The following is a 5,539-nucleotide window of genomic DNA, read 5'->3' on the forward strand; positions in this document are numbered from 1 at the left end:
CACACTATATCCCCAGTCTTTGTTTTAGGGTTTGTCTTTGAGATTGATTGATTTTTGTGTTTTTGTTTTTGTTTTTGTTTTTTTGGGACAAGGTTTCTCTGGGTAGCCATGGCTGTCCTGGACTCTGCTTTGTACTCAGAGCAATCCACTTGCCTCTGCCTCCCAAGTGGCATGTGCCACCACCGCCCAGCTTATTTTTATTATTTATTTAATTTGTTTGCTTCTCTCAAAAAGCCTTGTTTTTACTTGGTCCAAGACTTGGGCGGGGCTTCAGGGCGGTTACAAAGCTGCCTAGTGGCTTGAGAGGTTTGTTCAGGTGGAAGTCCTAAGGCTGGCTGGTGGGGAACTGAAGAGGGAGCCCCATGAAAGGCGAGGTGGTCTCCTAATCGTGCCATAGAGTGAGCCGCTGGAAGAGATACTTGCCCAGAGATGACTATGGAATTCCGCTCCGTGCTGGCTGCAGCCCAGCCTGCCTACGGATGTTGGTCAGGTGTTTGCCCATCTTCTTCATGAGCTTCACCTCCTCATCCAGGAAGTGGTTTTCCAAGAAGCGCAGAGACAAGGGTCTGTGCGAGCAGAACCCAGGGAATGAAGACCCAAGAGAGCCTGGTTCCGGTTCCTCTCCAGGGCCGAGGCAGCTCCCTTGGCCTCCTGGGTTTTACCCAACTCATCTTGAGATGCCTTCTGAACATCCTGGAAGAATGTGTGGCTCTTCCCCGGGCTCACCTCTACAACTTAAGGAGAGGCATGGTGCCCTCCCGCTTCTCCTCAGCCAATTCGCAGAAAAAGTGGCCTACACCCTCCAGAGCCAGGCCATCCCAATCAAAACAGTAGCCCAGAGATAGGTAGGTGTAGGAGGCCCCGCAGGTGTGAGTGGACCAGACGGTTCATGGCAGCGGCCACTTCCGGTGGAATAATTCTGACGAATCTGGGAAGTGAAGGCTGATCTGCAGTATGGAGCTAACTGCAAAAAGGCGGTGCTGGCTGGTCGTAGGAGCCGAGGGCTGCGAGGAGATGGTCCTGGAGGGTGCAAGGTGGCTGGAAGCTAACAAAGAGAAAGTCCCCGGATCTGTTCCATCCAAACACTGTTGAAGCAAGACCACAGATCCACGGGACCTCCCAAGGCGCAGCTCTTTTTTTATTGGGGGGGGGGGTTGGTTTTTGTTTTTGTTTTTGTTTTTGTTTTGAGACAGGGTTTTAATGTGTAGCCTTGACTAACCTGGACTTGCTTTGTAGACCAGGCTGCCCTCGAACTCACATCAATCCACCTGCCTCTGCCTCCCAAGGGCTGGGAATAAAGGCAGGTCTTGTACATTTTAGGTAAGGTTTTACCACCCAGTAAAACTTTTAGTGCCCAGCCCTTTTAATTTTATCCATTCATAATGAATAATGTTAGCTGGGCGGTGGTGGCACACGCCTTTAATCCCAGCACTCGGGAGGCAGAGGCAGGCGGATCTCTGTGAGTTCGAGGCCAGCCTGGTCCACAAAGCGAGTCCAGGACAGCTAAGGCTATATAGAGAAACTGTGGGGGGGGGGGGGCATCTTTCATAAGACTAATGTCCTTTTAAATGTTTTGGGATTTGCTGTATCAAGCTGATACATGGACTGCACACCAAGGCGTATGGCACATTCCTGTAACCCAAGCACTTGGGAGGCTGAATCAGGTTTCCTCAGGGTTTAAGGTCAGCCTGAGATGAAGGGAAGGAAAAGCTCTAGAATTCCTTATCTCGGGGATGGATCAACCTTAAAATAATATCAGACCAAGAGATAGCCATGGGGGGAAGGAGCTTGCTGCCAATCCAGCTTTACCATTGAGCTGTGTCCTGATCAAGATTTCATTTGATCAGTAGCCAGGCGTGGTGGTGCACGCCTTTAATCCCAGCACTCTGGAGGCAGATCACTGTGAATTCAAGGCCAGCCTGGATTTACAAAGGGAGTCTAGGATATCCAAGCCTAGACAGAGAAACCCTGTCTCAGAAGAAGAAGGAGGAGGAGATTTCACTCTTTTTTGTTTGCTTTTTGTTTTTTCAAAATAGGGTTTCTCTCTGTAGACCAGGCTGGCTTTGAGTTCACAGAGATCAACCTGTTTCTGCTTCCCAAGTGCTGGGATTAAAAGCATGCTCCACCAACACCCACTTTGAAATCATAGGCAAAGCAAACAGAGAACCATTTACCTGTGATCCTAGCACTTGGGAGAGTGAGATAGAAAGATCTGGCACTTCAGATCAGCTTGAGCTATACAGAAGGGCCTTTTATACAGCCTAAAACAGGACTATGCAGCCCTTAGCTGGCCTGGAATTGCTATTTGAATCCACCTGCCTCTGCCTTCTGAGAGCGCTAGAATTAAAGGTAATGCTGTTGGGCTGGAAAGGTGGCTCAGAGGTTAAGAGCACTGTCTGTTCTTCCAAAGGTCCTGAGTTCAAATCCCAGCCACCACATGGTGACTCACAACTATCTATAATGAGATCTGGTGCCTTCGTCTGGTATACAGGCACACATTCAGGCAGAATACTGTATAAGTAGTAAATAAATACATAAATAAATAAACAAACAAATAAATCAGCCAGGCATGGTGGCAGAGGCAGGCAGATCTCTATGAGTCCAAAGTTAGCCTGGTCTACAAAGTGAATCCAGTACAGCCAGGACTGTTACACAGAGAAACCTTGTATGGAAAAACCAAATACCCACGGGAGACAGAGGCAAGAGGATTGATGTGAGTTCGAGGCCAGGCTGTTCTACAAAGTGAGTCCAGCACAGCCAAGGCTACACAGAGAAACCCTGTTTCAAAAAAACAAAAACAAAAAAAAAGAAAAAAGAAAAACCAAATACCAAAAGCAAACAAATAAATAAACACAATTTTTCTTCGAGACAGAGTTTCTCTGTTTAGCCTTGGCTGTCCTAGACTCACTTTGTAGACCATGCTGGCCTCAAACTCAAAGCCAATCTGCCTGCCTCTGCCTCCAGAGTGCTGGGATTAAAGGTGTGTGCCACCTCATCCGGCATAAACACAATTTTTGTTTTGGTTTGGGTTTTCTTTGGTTTTTGGTTTTTTGTGGTTTTTTTTTTTTTTTGAGACAGAGTTTATCCATGTAGCCTTGGCCATCCTGGACCCACTTTGTAGAACAGCCTGGTCTTGAATTCACAGAGATCCGCCTGCCTCCCGAGTGCTGGGGCTAAAGGCATGCGCCACCATGCTGGGATGTAATGCTGTCTCTCAAGCACAAATTATAATAAGATATTTAGGAGATGAGTACAGGAGGAGTAGGAGCCAAGGCCTTTGGCTACATAGCAAGTTGGAGAACAACACCCAACTGGGCTAAGTGAGAATGTTTCTCAAAATAAGGGGAAAAGGCAGAGAGGCTGGTGAATCTTTGCAAGTTCAAGGGCAGCCTGGTTTACACAGTAAACCCTGTCTCAATACATATACATACATACATACATACATACATACATACATACATACATACATACATGCAAATAGAGAGACTATTGTTTTCTTTTTTTCTATCTTTCCAAGGTAAAACCCAGAAGCGTTCACAGAGGAAACGAACTAAATTCGCTCTGGAACAAGTGGAGGAACTGAAGCAACTGTTTGACAAAAGCCCATATCTAAACTCCGAGCGCAAGGAAGAACTAGCCTTACAAATGAACTTGGATCCCATTGTACTACAGGTTGGCCAGTCCCCTTCCCCCTCTTCCTGAGCTTCTTCCCCTGGCTTTTTGTTTGTTTGGTTGGTTGGGTTGGGTTGGGTTGGTTTTTCTGTTTGGTTTTGTTTTTCGAGACAGGGTTTCTCTGTGTAGCCTTGACTGTCCTGGAGTGTGCACATCTTGCATTGTCTTCCTCTATGTCCTTCTAACTTGTTTCCTTAAGGCACTTTCTCACTGAACCTGGAGCTCACCATTTTTATTTGAAACATGGAATCACTGTGTAGCCCTGGCTGGCCTGGCACTCACTATGTAGTTCATGCTGGCCTCCAATTCACAGAGATTCACTCACAGACATCCACCTGTCTTTGCCTCCTGACTGCTGAGATCAAAGGTGTGTGCCACCACACATGGCCCTTCAAAGATGCCTGGGCTTTTTGTTTGGTTGGTTTTGGTTTTGATTTTTTGAGACAGGGTCACTTTGTGGACCAGGCTAGCCTCCAACTCACAGAGGTCTGCCTGCTTCTGTCTCCTAGAGTTCTGTGATCACAGGTGTGTGCCACTGACACGGCTCAACACCTGCTTTCTGGCTCCTGAACCCTCCTTCAGCCCTACAACCTTTGGTTTCTGTGCATGATATAGAATATAAGGACTAAATTGAGTTCCTCTCATCAACCCCCTGGCTCCCTTTTCCACTTAGGTTTGGTTCAAGAACCAACGAGCAAAACGCAAGAGAGTCAGACGGAACATTCAGCAGGAAGAAGGGTACCAGCAGTCACCTCAAGTCCAACAGCAACACCAGCAGTTACCCCTAGTCCTAAAGCAACACCAGCAGTCACCTCAGATCCAACTGCAAGACCAACAGTCACCTCAAGTCCAACAGCAACACCAAGAGTCACCTCAAGTCCAACAGCAACACCAACAGTCACCTCAAGTTCAACAGCAACACCAAGAGTCACCTCAAGTCCAACAGCAACACCAAGAGTCACCTCAAGTCCAACAGCAACACCAAGAGTCACCTCAAGTCCAACAGCAACACCAAGAGTCACCTCAAGTCCAACAGCAACACCAACAGTCACCTCAAGTCCTAAAGCAACACCAACAGTCACCTCAAGTCCAACAGCAACACCAGCAGTTACCCCAAGTCCTAAAGCAACACCAACAGTCACCTCAAGTCCAACAGCAACACCAGCAGTTACCCCAAGTCCTAAAGCAACACCAGCAGTCACCTCAAGTCCAACAGCAACACCAGCAGTTACCCCAAGTCCTAAAGCAACACCAGCAGTCACCTCAAGTCCAACAGCAACACCAGCAGTTACCCCAAGTCCTAAAGCAACACCAGCAGTTACCCCAAGTCCTAAAGCAACACCAGCAGTCACCTCAAGTCCAACTGCAACACCAGCAGTCACACCAAGTGCAAGAGCAACATCAGCAGTTACTTCAAGTACAACCTTACTATTTATTTCCCTTCCAATACCAGCTGTTACCCCAAATCCAAGAGCAACATCAGCAGTTACTTCAAGTCCAACCTCACCATTTACTTCCATTCCAATTTCAACAGTCACTTCAAGTCCAACTCAACCACCAGCAGTCACTTCAATACTTACATCAACAGTCATCTCAATGCCAACGTCAGCAGTCACTTCAACTCCAACACCGGCAGTCACCTCAACGCCAAGGTCAGCAGTCACCTCAACGCCAAGGTCAGCAGTCACCTCAACGCCAAGGTCAGCAGTCACCTCAACGCCAAGGTCAGCAGTCACCTCAACGCCAAGGTCAGCAGTCACCTCAACGCCAAGGTCAGCAGTCACCTCAACCCCAAGGTCATCAGTCACCTCAACCCCAACACCAGCAGTCACCTCAACGCCAACACCAGCAGTCACCTCAACCCCAA

General features: G+C 47.8%; 1 pseudogene across 1 annotated transcript; it reads right to left on the reverse strand.

Annotated features, from left to right (window-relative positions):
* Positions 1 to 206: 206 nt before the first annotated feature.
* LOC311590886 (ferritin light chain 1-like) lies at positions 207 to 1,812 on the reverse strand (annotated as a pseudogene). The gene is made up of 2 exons: positions 1,762 to 1,812; positions 207 to 1,045 (listed from the first exon to the last, which is right to left on the reverse strand). The product of its transcript is annotated as a ferritin light chain 1-like (transcript).
* Positions 1,813 to 5,539: the final 3,727 nt, after the last annotated feature.

This window comes from Acomys minous, assembly GCF_964271855.1.
Source record: "Acomys minous genome assembly, chromosome: 20".
In the NCBI taxonomy this organism is placed as follows: Eukaryota; Metazoa; Chordata; class Mammalia; order Rodentia; family Muridae; genus Acomys; species Acomys minous.